Source organism: Poecile atricapillus, chromosome 12 (genome assembly GCF_030490865.1).
Source record: "Poecile atricapillus isolate bPoeAtr1 chromosome 12, bPoeAtr1.hap1, whole genome shotgun sequence".
In the NCBI taxonomy this organism is placed as follows: domain Eukaryota; kingdom Metazoa; phylum Chordata; class Aves; order Passeriformes; family Paridae; genus Poecile; species Poecile atricapillus.
The window spans coordinates 6,534,152-6,553,446 of record NC_081260.1 but is presented as its reverse complement, the minus strand read 5'-3'; positions in this window follow the sequence as shown (position 1 = coordinate 6,553,446).

The window sequence follows — 19,295 nt, the reverse complement described above, 5'->3', positions numbered from 1 at the left end:
AATTCTAAGCTCATTCCTTTTTAAGCTGACAAAAATCAAACTCTTATACATTTACAAGTCTTATTAAACATATTACTAAATGGCTCAAAACTGTTTAATTTTTTATTTTTTGTGCAGTAAAGGTTGTCTTCATCACTGGATGTCAAGGTGATTTATAAAGGAATTAAATGTTGTTACATCAATTTGTCATGTTGGGATGCTGACATGTAGAAAATCAAATGGTTTGCCAAAGATTACTCAGCAGACTGATGGAAAAGCAAGAATAGGCTTTAATCTCTTCATTCTGAGTCACTCCAGTCCCATAATCATTGGGCCATGGAATGAAATGTGAAGGATTATAGAGGTTTTATTACGTGATGCTGCTCCTCTCTTCCTCTGTTCTTAATGTGGGTATATGTTGTTTGACAGCTGATTGACACATATACACATTTTTATTTGCTTATGTAACATTAAATCTTGCATGTCCTTTGCTGGTAACATTTTTCTTGTTTCCTAAACCAAACAGGAATGCAGCTGTCATACTTTCTTGCTTCATATATCCTTTACAGAGCTTAACCAAGATTATTATCTAAAGGCCTGTGCTTAATTCCCAAAATTTCATGTTCTTGAAATCCATGGAAATGAGAACTAAGCTCCAAATTCATCCCAAGATCTGAGCTTTTCCTTTGAAATCTGGATGTTTATCCTTCTTAAAGTTCAGAAGTGTTAGAAATGTGGATTCACATTCATGATTTACATAAACAGAACAATTACCTATGGTTTCCATACTCTTTGGAAGAGAAAAATATTATTTGTCATAGTAGTGTGAGCGTTTCTTTAATTAAACTGGATTTTATGAACACTGAATAGCAATATCAGTGAAGTGTAAATGTGCATCTGTACTAATGTCTTCAATGACGGGATCATCACAGAAAACCTGCGATAGATTGGCATTTAAGAAAAAAATGTAAAGAACACCCACGGAAGTTAGGGCTCTGAGAGATGCTGCTGGGAGTTTCTTCTCTGCCTGAGAGCTGGCCAATAGCTGGCCAGTTCTGAAAATTGACAGGTTTTTCTGGCCACTGAAAAGTGAGATCAACCCGTGAATACCACCTTTTAAACCTAAGCCTGAGAGCTTTTCTCTCTCTTTGTTTCCAGCTTTGAAAGGTAACAGAACTCCAGCTGGCTCCTGATCTCCCCCCCAGGCCATGCGGCCCAACGGGGTCTGGGCTTGGTCTGCTGCAGCTCCCACCTGGGGGATGGAGCCTGTGGGGTGCGATGGAGCCTGTGGAGAGAGATGGAGCCTGTGGAGGGGGATGGAGCCTGTGGGGTGCGATGGAGCCTGTGGGGTGCGATGGAGCCTGTGGGGTGCGATGGAGCCTGCGGAGGGGGATGGAGCCTGTGGGGTGCGATGGAGCCTGTGGGGTGCGATGGAGCCTGCGGAGGGGGATGGAGCCTGTGGAGAGGGATGGAGCCTGCGGAGAGAGATGGAGCCTGTGGGGTGCGATGGAGCCTGCGAGATGCGATGGAGCCTGCAGAGGGGAATGGAGCCTGTGGGGTGTGATGGAGCCTGTGGAGGGGGATGGAGCCTGTGGAGAGAGATGGAGCCTGCGGAGACGGATGGAGCCTGTGGAGAGAGATGGAGCCTGCGGAGAGAGATGGAGCCTGTGGGGTGCGATGGAGCCTGTGGAGAGAGATGGAGCCTGCGGGAATTTCCCTCCGGTCCGGGGCTGGGTTCTGCTGTGGCCCTCCCGGGAAGCCTCCAGTTCCTGTTCCAGCAGGGTGGCTGAAGCCTTTCCCAGGGGGGCCCTGGCCCTAGGCGCTGCTGAGCTGAAATCCAACACCATGAATACCTAGCCACAGTTTGAGCCAGTTTTTAACCCTTTTACTAGCCAGATGAGAGCTGCTGATTTAATCCTTTTCCCAGAGAGAGGAGAGAGAGCTTCACATGTAAAGAGACAACATAAACCATCAAAGTCAGTGAAAGAAGGAATCAAGCCTCAGATGAGAAGAGAATGAGGAGATGCTTTAATAAGCTGAAATATTCTTTTGTTAAGGCCATGGAGATGGACAATAATTTTTGCATGTCACATTTGTGGCCTTTGTTTGGCAGCATCATTCTTAAGGAAATATAGAGAAGCTAAAATGAAAGAATGGCCCCAGAAATTTGCAGTGAAAATTGTACCTGACACAGGTACAATGCTGGATCCCCTTCAGGAGAATGCTGTTCATTGTGGTTTTGTCCTTGATACATTAGAACTCCAAAATGGCAGCTGTTAAAGGAAAAAGCACGTATTCTGAGAAGCAGACCATCAGTGTGCTGCTGCTCCTGCAGTGGTGTGGTTTCTACATCACTGCACCTGCACTGCACTGCAGCGCTCGCTGTGTGACAATGTGCAGTACTGGGGGGGAATAGGAAATGGAGCCATGCTGAGCAGGAGGCTTCTCACAATATTGATGCAACACTGGAGCAGTTTTGGACCAAGTTCTGGTTCAGTTTCTGATCATTTCCAAATGCTTTTCAGTAGTGACGTTTCAAATGTGACCTTAGTTGTATACAATTTTCACTTTGGCACACATAACCAGGGATATTAAATACAAGCTGCTGAAACAGCCGTGCTCAGGTCCTTGGGTTGGACAGCACAACTCCTTGCTATCCTACAAAGTTATTCTAGGCAGCACATTGTATTGCTTCTTAGTATTGTCACCTATAAAGTTCAGGAAGTTCTGCAAAAGATGGAGAAAGTGGTGGGACAAGGTCTTTCTTATCTTGAAAATTATTTTTATGTCATTGAAGTGCTACTTTATTTTGTCAGACTTTTCCATAACTAACACAAATACTCTGTGTAGCTGAAAAACTTAATTTCCTTCTCCTTCTGTGGTACAAATTCCAAGATGAAAACAATGTGAAGCAGTTCCCTCTAAAAGTACTCAATATCTGAAAGTATTTAGAAGTCATTAAGTCTTGGTCTATAAGCAACCAGTGTTCATGTCCTGTGTGGGGAGGGAGAAGAGCTCCTTCAGTACAATATTAATTCTGTTTGAAAAGTTTAGATAAAAATAAAGCTTTTCTAATTGCTCTTAGGCAAACTAATGTGTGACAGGTGCTTAAATTCAGATGAAGCAAACTGATACACCCTGATGACCTTAAACAGCTGCTCCTCTGGGTAGTTTAATTTCCTCTCCTGTATTCAAAATGCTTAATGTTAATACATTGGAAATGAATTAGATACTCATTAGTGACATTGACAATACTGAGTATATCTATTGAAATAACTGGAGGAAGGTTGAGGACGTTAGAAATAACATATATGAAAATACTGTGCAATACCAGTTGACAACTTTTGCTATAGCAAACCTGAAATTAGTATTTTCTCCTTTTTAATCCTTATAAAAGGTAATATGTTGTAGGTATGCAACTCTCATCCATGTGGATGTCCAATGTGAAAAAAATCTTAGCTGTTTAACTTTCCTTGGAGAGGGAGAAGGAAAAACTTTGGAATACAAGAATCATGTTAAGTTTGGTGATAACATTAGGCATGGATAGTCTGTCTAAAAGATGCATTAAATAGTTAAGCTTGCTTTTAGTGTGAGTTGTTTTTGAAGCAGAAATGTGGAAATTCAGGGGCTGTAAAATGACAAAGTTAGCAATGTAAGATCAAAGAGACATGAGAATAGGGGAAAAAGAAGTGGGTATATTTAAAGTATATTCTTCAAATCTGGCAACACCCTAAAGATTTCTCCCCAGCCTAGATAAATGTGAATTGTATATGTATCATAAGAAAGTAAACAAGATTTTTTTTATGAAGTTATTGCAGCGGGTTAGTAGCTTATTGTACAATATTTAAGAAAAAACCTCATCCCTTAATGATCTTTTTTTAGTAACATTGTGATGCATTCATCACAATGGAAATCTCCTGTGCTAAATGAATCGCACTGGCGCCACTTGCTTCTGCTTGCTTGTCATACCCAGTAGAAGGAATCAATATGAAAAAAACCTGGCATAACTGGCATGTATTATAAATAAAGCTGTCTTGGGGAACTACATAATGATTCATCAAAATAGACTTATAAGTGTTCACTATCATCAGTCATTTCACTTAATCTTGGTTTAGCAAAAATATATTAACATATTAGCACACAATATTATGGATAAAAAAGGAACTTTAAGATATCTTTGACTTCAACTTTGAAAGATGTAGAGGATCTCAGGCTACAGAAAAATGATATGTGTAACTCAGAGCAATGCAGATTTATAATTTTGTAGCTTTATTTATAGCTCTTGTGCATTTTTGTTTTGCTGCTTAATTTGACCAAGTGAATGGTGGGTTTAATTTAATTTTTTTTTGTGTGTTTTATTCACTCTTTTAATATTCTGGTGACATTTTAATTTTATTATCTACTTAATATTTCATGGAACTGTTCAAGTTGGAAAATACCTTTAAGATCGAGTCCAGCAACTGTTAACTGTTATCCAACACTGCAAACTCTACCACCAAACCCCAAGCACCACATCTACACATCTTTTAAATATCTCCAGGGATAGTGACTCGACCACTTCCTTCCACATCCTGTTCCAATGCTTGATAACCCTTTCTAATATGCAGCCTGAACCTCCCCTGGCACAACTTGAGGATGTTTCCTCAGGTCTTACTGTTTGGGAGAAGAGACTGACTCCCTGTTGCGGTTTTATGTTAATTGATATTTGGTGAGGAGGGAAGCCACCTACGGAAATGATTTTTCTGGTAACAGCTGCTAAGAGCTTCCTCTGTTCCTATTAAAAACCAATAGCTGGCGAGCTCTGAGAATTGACAACCTATTAAACTGTTAGAAGCTAGGTCCGCCTCTGTGAGATTCACATTTTAAAGACAGGCAAGGCCGAGAAATGGTTCTCTTGGCTTCTGGCTTTTGAAGAGGTGACGGGGTGCTGGTGGGACCGGGCCCGTGTGGCCTGCGCGGCCGGGCTGGGCCAGCCCCAGGCGGCCCGGCCGAGATTTTCTGCTGGCTGCGGGCTGCCGAGCCCCTCAGCGGGGAGTGCACCGGGCCCCGTCCTGGCGGGCGGCTGGGGCCCCTTCGCTGCGGGGCCAGGCCCCTTCTCGGCAGAGCCCGCCGCTCCTTTTTCCTGCAGCGCTGCCGGGCCATGCCAGCCGGGGGCTGAAAAATCAACGCAACCAGAAGAGCAGCGTGCGGCCGTGGCTGCTTCAGCATGGCTCGCAATGAACTTGGTTTGTTTAGCCGCTTTTAGGCAGCCATGCTGCGGACAGAAGGACAAAAACGGCAGCAGCAGCTTTTCTTGTTTTCGGCGCTCCGCATGAGGAAAAGCGCTGAGTGAAGGCGGCGGCCGGCACGGCTCACACGGTGTCGGCAGAGACCCCGTGAGCAGCAGCGAGAGGCACTGCAAGCGATCTCCGTGATGCTTGGATGAGATCAACTTTTCAGCGCCGCAGAACTCCGTAAAAACTGCTTCAGTTGATAAAGCTCGAGAACAAACGAACCTACGAACACCAATTCTCTCCCGAATCAGGAAGAGGAAAGGGTGAAGACACGTAAGGAAAACAACATGGGACACAGAGGTCAGAAGGAGTCAAATTCTAGTTAGGAGGGGATCGAGGAGATGCCTTGGTCTTGGGCTGAAATTCACTTTGTAAGGCAATGGTGAAGATACATGTTTGATATATCAGACTTTATTTTTTCCCTGGAATTCATGAAGCACATGGGGGGGATGCAGCATTTACCCGCAGCCCATGAGAAAAGGGCACTCGTGCTGGAGCGTGTGGATGCTGAAAAGCTGTAATCTAATGAGAAGCTTGAACAGAGAGAGAGATGAGAAACTCTGCTCCAGAGATAGAAGAAGAAAAGCTTCTGTTCCCAGAGATAAAAGAAGAGAACTTTTGGGGTTTTTTATGCTAGAACAGCTCATCCTTAAAAAAGTACCCCATAAGTTGACATGGCCCATGAAAGCAGCTTTGGGAAAGCTGCAAGGCATGGGAGGGACTTTGACACGGCAAACAGATTTTCCTTTCCTGGGCAGCTGATTCGCTGTGACATTGAAGCCTTATGAGAGAACTGTTTCTTGTGGAGAAGTCTCCATGGCATGGCGAGAGAAACTCCTCTCCCTACAAGAACTGATGAAAGACTATTGTAGAGGTGGTAACTGATTGAAAATCCCAGATTTTGTCTCTATATTGGCAAAGAAAAGAAATTGTGAGGAGGGGAGAAGTGTTCTGAAGGTTTTATTCTGATTGTTACTATTCTTTTAGTTCTGTTAATAAAGTTTTCTTTATACCTTTTAAGCTTTGAGCCTGCTTTGCCCTCCTCCTAATTCATATCTTAAAGCAGGAAATGAATAAATAATTCTGGTAGGTGCACTGGGGATTTTAGCCAGCACTGAACCCGCTACCTTATTTGGTGCATTGACCAGGATACTCAAATTGGCGAACCTAAACCACTACACTAAATTGGTGTTTCTGCCTGGTTTTGAACTGAAACCACCACACCTCCACCCCGCTACAGCCTCCTCTCAAGGAGTTCTGGAGAGTGATAATATCCCTCTGAGTGTCTTTTTCTCCAGGATGAACCTCCCAGCTCCCTCAGCTGCTCGTCAGCAGGCTCTGCCCCAGAGCCCTTGTGTGGGACCTTGCTGGCACTGCTCCTGTCCCATCCAGGTCCAGCCCCTGCTGCCCTCTGAACTGGGGGCTCCTGGTGCAGCCTTGACCTCCCCTTGGGGTCCCCCCATTTGGCAAAGCCCCCTGTGGACTGTGTTAGAGTGCTCTCCTGTGAGCTAGAGGGGAGAGACTCTGCTAGAATTAGAACCAGACTAAAAAATATTCGGATTGAAAACAGTGTTACTTAAGAATGGCTGTAAGGACTCTTAGGAACAGATGGTCTGATTCTGTAAGGGTAATTATATCATGATCCTAATTAATCATAACAGGAATGACCTTTTACTGACTCATGAAATAATTTCGTTTAGAGAATCTTCTGTCAAACTTTGATTTTTATTTTATTTTTGCCTTTCTTTTTTCTTAGGTCAGATACCCATATGCTCTCTATGCAGTAGAGCAGCGTCAAGAGATAAAAATGTAATCATGTGTTGGCAAAGCTGACACCAGTTATTGCATCAGGTGGGATCACAGGACTTAGAGGTGAACTTTTGAACTGATGAGTCCAACCCTTTGTCTTCTCAACATTTATCCCATGTCTGTGTTGTATTCTCCTCCTATAGTCAATGAGTTTTATTTCCCAACAATATATTAATTTATTCAGCTAGTGCGGTTTTTAGTAAATTATTTGTTTTCTGGTATGTCATGAGGAAATTGGATCATTTTATCTGGGGTCTAGGTTAAGTTATGTACTTCCAGTCATAAGACCCAAGTAATTTCTTTGACCATATCCATTAAGAGTTTGTCTGGTATTTTTCTGTTTGATACTTCTCGAGACTGGTTATACCCTTATGGTGATGACTTTATTTCTTCAAATATCAATGCACAAATGTTATCTAGTTATTCACTTTTGTGCATTTTTTTCTCTAATTATGCCTATTGGGAACTTTAACTGTTAAATCTTAAATGTCAAAATACCACATAAATTGCTGCTTCCTATGGGACAATGATTGTTTACTACTCCGAAAAGTCATGAGATGTGATGATCAAACTATGAACAGAGAAAACACAACTAAAGCAAATATTTAATGTGCATTTTCACTTAAATAAAAACCACTCTAGCTCTGCGGTTTTTGCTTTTGTTCTTTTTCCTGTCTTTTTTTTTTTTTCTGTTTTTTTTCCCCCCCTTTGTTCTTTTTTCTTTGATCAAGTGTTGTTAAGGAAATGACATGAACTGTATGTGGCTGTTGCTCTGACTATGCTTTTTTGTTGTTGTTGTTGCCTATTGTATCTCTTTTAAACTGAAACTCTCCCAAACTTTTAAATGGTGTAACTGGTTAGGCAAAGTGCTTCAATTCTTGATCCAGTAACTACCAGTAGTGAGAAATGAAATGCTGTAAATAATCAAACCCCATGGGGAGACAAGATGTTTTTGAAGAAAAAGGAGCACTGGGCCATTATGTGCTTCATAATCCTTCTGTCATTTCTAAATGTGCCAATATAATAGTTAAACAGCAGGAAATGTGCTAAAGTGCATTTTGTGCATTCCAGGTGTTTTACTGTGTGACAGTGGAAAGTATTCAGCTACTTGTGTTGTTGCATTTTTACATGGACAACACTAAAATATTCTGAGGATCACAGTAGCTCCAAAATATTGGGAAAAGAAAAAGTATTTTCTATATGAACCCATTAGGCACACACATAGCATAAATAATTTTGTTTCTTTGATCTTTAATTTTGGCTCTACTGCATATTCTCCTATTTTAGAGCTGCAGAATTCTGCCTGCTGCTGTTTATATTTCTGTTGTCTCATGGTGGGGTCTTTAGGATGCAAACTTCCCATCTTTGAATTAGAAAAGAGAGGCCACAATAGCTGTTCCTGTTTGGTAGCTTTTGTCTTTTAGGGAGTGTTGTTCATGTTTCTTCCACAGATCTCCCAAAACCTCTCCTTGGTTTGATACTCTCACTTTTCTAGCATAGTAGAAATATGTTTTTTTGTTTTGTTTTTTTTTTTAAATGTGTAGGTGACGTGACAGTGGGATAAAATTATTTGTTTTTGATTTCCGTTCCCATTTTTTCCACTTTTTAAAAAATTGCTTTGTTTTTAATTCAGTGCTTTCTATTCTCTTTGGGGTTTTTGTTTGGACTAAGACCAGAATACTCATAATTGAATAAATAGATGAAAAAAATGTTAATTTTTGAATATTTCAAAAAGGAGGACTAATTTTCCATTTAAGAAAAAAGAGCTTTGCTAAATTAGATGTCAGTTTAAATAGCAGACTATTTTCAAAAACGAGAAACTTCTTTTTTGAGGCATGATAAGTAACTATAGTTGGGAAATATAAAACTTGGGTCTTTGTGTTGGTATTTATGCAAATGCCCTCCCTCAGCTTAAGAACCTGGTAAAAATCTCTCAAATAAAATTTGGAAATATCCATGTATAATTTGTTAAAATCAAACAATATTTCTATAATATGCATAGAAATTAAAGTTCTTTTTATCTTTCTTAGTGTTTTAAAATACCCTCTATTTTCCTAAAAAGCTTGGTTAAAACTATGGATTGATTTGAATATTTTTCATCTCTAATCTCTTTTTCCTCTTTCCCCAAAACTGAAGCAAAGTTTTGTTCTGAGGTGCTGGAAGTATTTAAGGTTGCACAAACCCTGTGATTGGATGCAATGTGAGTGCACCTGAACCACACGGATGGTAATTGGGTTTGATTGTGCCTTTGCAGGATCACATTGTCTGGCCACCTACAAATACTTATTTGCTGCTTATTTTTGCAGTGGAAGGTTGTTGCATCACTGACAATGTTGTATCATGTTCTCTGTGTTCTTTTCATACTCTCTGTCAAGGCAATAACATTAATTTCTGTCTATTTGAATAATACTCATTGTCACATGGAAAGGGATCTTGAGACAGGCAATACAGGGAAGACAAGCAAAAACACTTTTAAGAAAAAAATTTGAAAAAAATTTGAGAGGCTTCATTTTACAGGAAGGAGTCAGAGTGGCTAAACAATTGTGATCTATTATTTTTTTATCTCAGTGTGGCCATTTGCACTGGGCATAGGATAAATGAAGTTCAGCTTCCATGGTGCAATCTAAATGCTCCATAATTACAAATTTTGTCTCAATTTCTGATTGCTGGTTGGAGTTTTTTTATTTGTTGAGTGACCTGAGTTCTTCAATGCATCTTTGTGCTTACTGCAGGAGTGCTGTTTGTGCCTGGTGCTTTGTCTTTGTGCTTGATGCCACTGGCACACAGAAATGAGCCTTTCATTTATACCAAATACATCAACCCAAAACTAAAGAGATTCCACCTGTAAAGGTATTTCTGCAATAATGTGATTTAGACCAATGAAGAAGGTCTAAAGAGGAGGCAATGTGATTTGACTGCTGTGATGGAGGCTGCTCCTGGAGCTTCCCAGACTGGAATTAGTGGTCTACAAGTCAAAGCTATTCTTAATTGGGCAAAAGAGTATGGTGGAGATGAAATTGGATAATTCTGAGAACTATTAGGGAAAAAAAAAAAAATCAACAAAACCTCTCTCTAAAATCAATCCCAGAAATCCATCACCAGACTAAAAAGCCTTGATGACCCTGCACTTAAAAATCCCTAAATTAAGCTGACAATGTGACAATGTCTGAGGCTATGAGACAGGAAAAAAAGAGATACTTTTAAATTATTCAAGATCAGCTACTTATGTACCCATGAAAATGCAAATGCAGTCCCAGGAAGTATCAGGCCTATAGGGTTTTCTTCACATAAGTGTTGTGACATAAGCACTGAGTAGCCATTTTATGGGCAACCTTTAGAATGAAAAATGAACAGAAAGTAGAATTGAAAGGTGGGCAAGGACCATAACCAGTTTCATTTTACAGGGAGACTAATGGCTTTCCTTTCTGATGTAGGAAAAACAAAGCATGAAAGTGAATGTGATTAGTTTTTATATCTATCTGTATTTAAGTATGATGTAAAACCCCCCAAATCCTGTTTATTTAACTAGGAACCAACACTGATACCAGACGGTCATACATTATAAAATATACTCAGAAGCTAAGAAAAATTGTGCTGAAGCAGAGATCCATGCTGCAGCTTGCTGGCAGTCTTCAAACTGTATTTATTTCAGAGTGACATTGAGGCCAAAGAGCCAAATATTAGCACATTATCAGGAAATATTACAGGGACATGAGTTTGATACCCAATTACCAAGGGATGTCAAGCAGGAGAAAACTGCATAGCCTTAAGCTCCATCCTTTTATATGTGAAAGCATTTGTAATTGGGAAGATGAAGTGCTTTGTATACAGACTAAGGGCTATTCTGTGTTTTCTAAGTATATGAAAACATTTCTTATATTCTAGAACTGGAAGTCCCCGGGGATAATTAGTCACTGTTGAATAAACCAGCCTACCAGCCCACAAAGTTTGATGAAAATGTTTTGATCAAGACTATGACACTTCAGCTTTTCCTTTTCAATACACAGTAATGTTAGGAGTTGTCCTAGCATTTTTGCCATCTTATTTCTGCCAAGGTTTTGTAAATATCAGCTACTCCAAACTGTGCATGAAAACCTGTCTATTCATCAATGTCACCAGGTTTGATGTCAAACAGTTTCTGCTTCTTGGAAAGGGACATGCGAAAGGAATATTCAGTTTTGTGTGGGGTGAGGTGACCTTTTAAAGGCTGAAGTATTTTACATTTTCCTTGGTTGTTATAGCTATCCTTCTTCCAGAAGTCTGAGCTCTTCAGTTTGAGGAGATTTGATTTTTATAGAAACTACTCAGGAAGGCTTTAAAAGCATTTTGAGCTATCACTGGATATATTATATTGTGTCTTTTTTTTTTTTCTTTTTTTTTTTTTGTTCATTTAGGTCTGCTGAAGACTTATGAGCGTCTTATAAAGGGCTTATAAAGGGCTAAGGATAATCTAACTTTCCTCTAAAATAACTTTTTATGATTTTTTACCTCTTTCTGTAGTAAACTTAATAATTTGTCAGAGTGAGTTACATTTTTCAGCTGATGTTCATCCTGATCTTGTGTCTTTTTTGAGAATTTTCAGTTGACAATCAGAAGGATAAAAATCTTTATACATAGACTCAATTTCAGGATGCTTGAAGGAAATAGATTATGTAAGTTAAATAACTAGAGATGTCAGAAAATTTTGATAAAGGATTTAGTAGATTCAGGCCTCCTTGATGGATTTAAATTTAAATGGAAATTCAATCAAATCAAAATAATTATAAAGCAGCAGTAATTCAGCTAATGTTGATAGCAACTCATTTGGTGTTAAATCATTAAAGAAGTCTCTGATACTTAAAACTGTGAAAATTTCACTGATAAATAGCAGTTGTCCAAAACAATTGCTATTTTTATTTGTTATTATATCTAGAGTAAGGCAAACTTAGTAGGATATAAACTTGTAGAAATTGCCCTAGTGAAGAAGAGCTAGATTATGATACGTTTCATATTTGATACAGTGGAAAGTGTGTCCAATGGCCAAATTCTCTCCTGTTTTATCTGCTGTGAAAGGAATACTTATTTGAGGTTTGGACAGTGAATGTTAACTCAGGATTCCAATTACATTTGTGGATCCATTACAGACTTTCTGTGCTGCTGCAGCAAGTAATTTAAGTGACACTTTCCTTCAGCTTCTCCTTTAAACAGTGCTTTGCTGAGGCATTGCAAAGATGAAATCCACTACTAATTGGTGAGCTGCATTGATTCTGCAGTGTGAGGGCCATATTATCCCATAAACAAGTTCTTAGAAATCTAATTATAAAATAATATATAAATGTAATTATATAATTATATTTTCCTGAAGAACTTCACAAAGACAAACTCTTAGTTTCAGAAATTAAACATGTGCTGCGTGGAGGAGAGATAAGACTGAGAGCCAGTAAAGTATTGAGGTGGGGTAAAATAACTTTGTGTATTCCTTAGAGAAATGCAAGTTTCTTTTAAGTCAAAAGGAATGTGAACCATAGCCTGTAAATTCAGCGTGTTTTATTCAGAAGTTCTTCTTTGAATATATGTTCTTATTTAAAAATTGAGTGACTAATATATGCTTTAATGAAATATGCCTTAGGATATTTTCTTGGCTCTTATTTTCTCAGGAATGGGTATCAAGTGGCTGTTCGCCACCACTGAAGGAAGTACTCTGAGTTGTGTCTCAGCCTCTGGATGTCTAGAAATGGTGGAGACATGTCAGGGGGTGGCTTTACCTGTAAGATAGCTTTGGGAGCTAAAGAAGGTGAAGCTGCTGGTGGCTGATGGGAGTCTTTTCTCCTGACCAATTATCAGTAATTTCTAAGAATTGACAGCAGTTTTGACCATTAGAAAGTTAAGTCAACCTGTGAACACCTCCTTAAGATGTAAAGTCAGAGCACTCTTGTCTCTCTTTGTTTCCTGGCTGTGAAAGGTAACAGAGCTCCAGGCCTCCCGTTCCCTGCCCAGCCCATGCGGCCCGGGCAGGGGCTGGGCTGGGCCCAGCGGCTCCCGGCCGGGAGATGGGGCCTGCGGGGCTTGCCCCGGGCTCTGGCCGGGCCAGGCCGGTCCCTGGCTCAGCTGCAGTTTGTGCTGTGACTGAATTCACCAGAGACTGACGAGTAAAGAAAGGAAAAAGCTCTTGACCTGCGGCGGGCTGAGACAGTGACCACACTCTCCAGAGCAGCCATGAAGAATCTTCCATCGCAGACAACTCCAGCTGCTGCTCCAGCAGAGATCACAGAACCATCTACAAAGCCTGGGCAAGATTTTAACCTTTTCATTACCCAGATGAGACTTGCAGATTAATCCTTTTATCCAGAGAGAGAAAAAGAGAGTAATCAACATGTAAAGAGACTTTATAAACTATCAGAGACAGTAAAGAAAAGAAGCTTCAGAAAAGGTAGAAAATAAGGAGATGCTTTATAAGCTGATATATTTTTCTGTTAAAGCTATGGAGATGAACAATAAGGTCCTGAAAAAACTCCTTTAATTCATGATAGGGAGGAATGGAGTGTTCAAAGTGTGGATTTTGAGTAAAAAGTAGAGTAATTGTGATACAGTGAAGTGCTAGAAGATTTTGAAGCCTTGGGGGGCAGTGAGAAAACTGTTTTCTAGTGGAGCTCACAGAGACAGATGAAGAAGACTTTTGCCTTTGAATAACTCATCCTTAAAATGACATCCCTAGACTCATGGCCCATAACACACCCCAGAGTGATGTGAAATGGGAGGAGTGAGCTCTGATGACAGGATTTCTGGGCAGCTGTCATCAGGGAAATAGAAAACTATAACAGAAATAGTTTTCTTGTGAGAAACTCCATAGATTAACAGAAGGAGACTTCTGTTTTCTCTACAAAGACTGATGAAATTCCTGTAGCAGGAATTGGGACTGTTTTAACCACCAAAGTTCTAAAGTTTTTTTCTGTCTCTATGTTGTCACGTGTACAAAGGAATGGTCAAGTAGTGGGGGATAAAAGAGTATTCTGGAAGTTTATTCTGGGGTTTTTGTTTTTTGTTTTTTTTATTATTCTTGTAGTTTTGTTAATAAACTTTCTTTATTCCTTTTAAGTTTTAAGCCTGTTTTGCTCTTGTTCTAATCCATATCTCACAGCAAGAAATAAGTAATTTTTTAGCTACTGGTTTAAAACCACGACAAGACAACAGCCAGGTTTCTGTTGATGACATGTTTTTAGGCCTAAAATGTTGTCAATATTAGTTTGTGATTTCTGAGGGTGTAGCTTATGAATTCCATGAGCCAAATGTAGTAAAACACAGAAAAATCTACATTTCCCCTATTACCATTTGTGTGTGAAAAATATTCTTTGGTCTTCTACATTTTTCTTCTTTTTCCATAATGTTGTGTGGTCTTACTTTTTCAAGACCAAGTACTTTTTCTGTTTTGCAGCTTGGTAGTTAAATGCTTAATCAAGCTCTAGACCAAGTTGTGATTTGTTTCTCAGTAAGCTACTGATAGTTTTAAGTTGCAAAGAAGATGTGTTGTAGGCTCATAAGTAATGTTTGTGATCAAACAATATCTTAATATTAAGATGTTACAGAACATTTTGCTAATTACCTGTTCACAGTCATAAAAAGGTTTGGGTTGGACTGAGGAGGTGCTCAGAATTACTTTCAAGTCCACTATAATATTGTCTTACCAGTTACTTGCAATCATGAATTCAGCCATAAGATGCATAGCTGTGTGCTGTAGATGTTTAAAATAATTCATCCAGGGATGCACTTAAAAAGAATGGCTATTTCTTACAATGCCTAGTAGGGGACTTAAACTTGGGTATTAGGCATTAGTTTGAGGTTTTTTTTTCATTGTAACTAGCACCATTGGACTGACATCTTTAAGCATAAGAATAATATTTTGATTGGGGGACTCAGAGAAATAGGTCCCATGTATGGAACACCCACTGCATGGAATAAATTCTATAAAATAATTTTTTTTTTTTTTTCTAACATAGTAAATGGCAGAGATTTTGAGGTCTGCTGTTCTCTTCTTCTGCCATAAGGCAGAATAAATCGTCTTATTAATTTCTTCCTTAGTAATTTCTGATAGATTTGTCTAAAGTATCCTTTTCTTGTGCTCCTGTTAGCAGTGTAGAATTAACATGAATATTCTCCAGTAAATCACAGGTACTGTCTCTTTATAGGTGTTGGATAGAGCATTAAACCCAAAACCTTCATTTTAGGCATTTGCAGCCTAAAATATCCCAAAATGGCTTTGGAAAAGAAGCACAAGAAGATAATTTAAGAAGGATTGGGGCCAAGTAAAGGTGCAGAGCTCTGTGCATGTCTCTGATTTCTGGTAACCTTTTCATGACCATTTTGCAGTGTTTCATTATAGGACATGTGGATGTGATAAGCCTGAATGTAGATATTAGGCATAGAATCTGTATTTCTTATTTATGACTGTGAACTTGGCTTTAGGGGCAGCAGAAGCTTCAGTGGCAAAAAAAGGATAAAGAAAATTGGGAGGTGGTATGATGAACACATTTCCCTATCAGTGCTGGAAGAACTGACTTATAACTTGTAAAACTGTGCCCTTCCAGTCCAGAGCTGGACTGAATTATCAGTGGGGGAATATGCAGTTGCCAGGCAGAATCAGATTAAGGTTTGTTTTTTAAATCCACCAGACTCTGTGCTGGCCTCAAAACACTTGTATGGAAAGCATGGATGCAGCTCAGTATTTGGTATCCTAAAAGTACTGGCTCCAGTGAGATAGATACCATGTAGTCTTTTAGGGACAGACCTGTCAAAATATTTCATCTGTGCTTTACACATATCTGCTTTCATCTTGAGCTGAGACTGACATCTGTCAGATTGTGTGGTATGGGAGAAATGTGATTTAAAGGTTACAAGAGTGAATGGGATTCTAGATTTCAGATGCAAGTGAATGGGAAGGTCCTTAAACAAATAAATGAATTAGGTTTTCTCTTCAGCCTATTGAGAAATATTTATGAAGATTAACAATTCTAAATAAAGAAGAAATAAAGGGAGAAATATAGATTCATAAAATACAGCAGCAAAAGGCCGATTAAATTGATGAATGCCACAGTCAGGTTTGCTCTGTTCTATTGATTCCATCTGCTTAGTATTTGGGAAATTTTATTATAATTTGATATCAATAATATTAAGCATGGTTTCATAAAGGAGTAGTTGTACCAGTATCTAATAGGGCAGAGAAAAATCCATATTATTATTGTAATTATTCATTTTTAATGTTGTAATTGAAGATTTAAAAAAATTGTATTAGCTGTTATTATTTGTAAAAGAAATGGTTTCTATCTGAGGTTTATAGTATTTAGGATTGAACTCTTAATATTATATTGCTTCATAAAGCATAGGGAACAGATACTAAGACAGTATATGTTTTTGGTTATAAGCCAAAATTTAATTTAGTATTGTAGACATGAAAACTTTTGTTATAATGCTAAATTTAATGCTGATAAGTGTTTACAGTAATACATATTGAAAGACTGAAAATTCAGTTACATTAGCAATGATATATCTGTAAAATTAATGTCTCTGAACATTCATCAGAAAACCTGTATTACTCAGATTCAGTGTAGGACCAGGTTCTGGTCATTATAGATCTGGAGAATAATCTTTCTTTTGCACTTTCTTATTGAAAATTTATATATATATGCATACTATGTATATGTAGTTCCTACGTCTGTAGTCCATACGTGCCTTCTGCAAATGTAGGGTTGCTCACATTCTTAAAATCCAAACCTTAAGAAACAAAAGTATAAGCTACTTGTACACCTATATTGTAGGGAAAACTTAGGAAAAGTTTGTTGTTGGGCAAGCCTTGAGACTGAGCATTATCTCTGGACTGCTGTGTTCAGCGCTACATGAGCTGTCTGCCTGGCTGACTTGCCAGTTGCTATCAGCCATCTGTCCTCTTGTGCTCACAGAGGATGAGAATTTGAGTGGTGTGTGACAAGCAGAAATGTTCTTCTGCTGTGTCTGGTTTAAACAATTATTTTTCTCCTAATGAGGTTAATGTTCTCATCTACTTCCACATGAAAACCTACACTCTGAGCCTAATACTATAGGAAAATACTGAACAGTGAGACAGATTCTGAGGAGTTACCAATAGAGAGACAGAAAGTCTTAGAATTTTTTGAGTGTTTATTGAACTGCTAGAATTAAGAAAAAGGTAGAGATAAAGAACTGTTGCTGATATTGGTTCAGAAAATTGCAGAGGGGTTGGTGGGGGAAGTGTGGCAACATCTGAACCATCTTTCTAGAATACTGAAGCAAAGTGCTGTTATAGGAGCAATACTGGGTGGGTTAACTGTGCTTATTGTATTGCAATCCATGAGCTCAGGCAGGAGATACTTAGTTACAAACAGCTCTGCTTCCATTTTGCAATTAAGAGAATCATCAAAGCAATCTAAGCTGGCTCCTGTTCCCCAGTTCTAAATTTTGCAACTGCCACCTGACTCCTGTGATTATTGAGCAGAAAATGTGTAACTTCAAGACTTTTCCTGGAGATCCTGTGGACTGGACATCATTATTGTTTTCTTCTATAGCTGTTGTGTTCCATACTTGTAACCACATTCAGACATTGGGTGTGGTCTGCTATATTCTGCGGGTTTTGGTTTTTGTTGCTTGTTTGTTTTTTCCCGTGTCTGCCTCTGCTTTTTCTCTTATTTCATAATGTAAAGACAGACCAAAACTTCAACAAGAAACAGCAGAGCTGCCTAACCTAAGAGTATAAGACCAAGGCTGGAATTACAGAAATTTCTTAAGCTATTTTCCAAGCAGCATAAAAGAAAATTTGTTTGATGACGGGGATTCTTTGTACACTTGGAAGAGGGTGTTTAATTTGAAAATATGTAAAGAATGCCCGATGAGTGATAAATCAATATCTCCAGTATGGATTTAATTACTTCATGCAGCTTCAGCAGGATTTGCCTTCCAAACAGAAACTGCAATGTAAGCTTTTAGTTTTACTTTTGCAGAGGTAGTTTTGATGGACTCTCATTTCTAACAAATCTTATGTTGTTTACACCTACAGTTTTTGATCTTGTGTCCATACACCAGCTGTCAGGAAAACACTAAGCCCACAAAAAACTGATTAGACACAAGGCACAAAGAACACAAGCTGCTACTGTTTGGAAAGCTCAGCACTCTTTCCAAAGACTTTGCCCCATTTGAACCATACCAGTTTTACTTTCACTAATGATATATTGTATAGCTTGTTTGGAAGCATGGGAGTTTATCATAAGTTTTTTTTTGTTCAGCCCTGAAATGAGGCTAAACTATATCATTACAGTTACTTGTCATCAGAGGTCGTATTTTTCAATAAAGAAAGTGCTGCAATGCCTCTTAAATAGTTTCTTGATGATAATTTGTATCAGCTGCCCGTAAGAAGCAACAGTATGATCATGCTGCTTCAAAAAAGCTTTTTATCAGAGGTTGGAAATAATCTTTATTATTCAAGAGACAGTAAATTTTTTAATGAAGATGGTCAGATCTTTGTGGTCTGTTTGCCTGTTTGCTCAGGTTTTGTGTTGGTTTTGATGGCAGTTTTTTTTCCATTACTAGCCTCAGCTTTCAGGCAGCAGCATCTTTATGGAAGGGGAAACAGAGCCCTGTGTCAGTAAATCCTTTCTAATTATTGTAATAGATTATGCATTTTTCATACCATGCAAACTCAGTTTGGTCTCTACCAGCCAAAGTTTCAAAATGGGGAGCCTGCAGTAGTTGGCCTCCCAAACCTATCATTTGGCACCTGCATGTGTAGGAGATCCTCAAATTCAGAAGTTAGTTCTTCCACCCTTTCTCAGAGCAGAAGAAAGTTTGGAAGGTTTTGTTCAGGCAAACAATTGCAAGATTAGATCATGGTCAGCTAGACTTGTGTAAGTGACTGTTACATTCAATCATTTTATAGATAAGTGAAAACCTGGGTAGGCAGGGGAGGATAATGTATTTGTGCAATCCTGAATCCTTTCCTCACTTCTCTAATTAAATAAAACAGTGATTAAACAGGAGAACACAGAGGGTTTGATATGTGGGTAAACAGCAATCTCCAGGACATAAGTAATTAACTTTGTTATGAAATATACTTAGTTTGAAATCTGAGCATTTCTCATCATTAATGTAACAATTTAATTATGTAGCCAAACATACAGACCCTTTCTAAGATAAGCATTTTCCTCTTTATGTTAGCATATTTTTTTTCCCTATAGAACAAGGAATACCTTCCTATGT